Here is a 410-nt window from a genome sequence, read left to right as displayed (position 1 = left end):
TGCTGTTTGGATAACATTCTAAATACTTCTTTTATGTCATTCTACATTATATATTTATTATATATTTATCTACATTATATATTTATTATATATTTAAGTATTTACTTACTGTTTATAGATTCCGTCGTCGGATTATTTCTTCTACGTAATGTCAACTAGGTATACCGATTTTACAGGTTATAGATACAAATTTAAATTTTTTCGGTTAGCTGCCCTGCACTGCTTGCTCTACCTCCAGACCTAAGGCAGTCAGTTCACTGAACTCGCTGTACTAGTTCAGCCTGCACTGTTCGAAAGAACACATTTTCTTGCACTGTTCTGATCGAAAGAACGCATTAGTGCAAACTTCGTGAACTAGTGCAGCCAGTTCAGGTCGAAAGAACAAACCTATTATCAGAAACACCCAAGGT

This window comes from Odontomachus brunneus, unplaced genomic scaffold, assembly GCF_010583005.1.
Source record: "Odontomachus brunneus isolate Ranch 3 - 2012 unplaced genomic scaffold, Obru_v1 Obru_scaffold_145, whole genome shotgun sequence".
NCBI classification, from domain to species: domain Eukaryota; kingdom Metazoa; phylum Arthropoda; class Insecta; order Hymenoptera; family Formicidae; genus Odontomachus; species Odontomachus brunneus.
The sequence above is the reverse complement of the archived record's forward strand: the minus strand, read 5'-3'. Positions refer to the sequence as shown.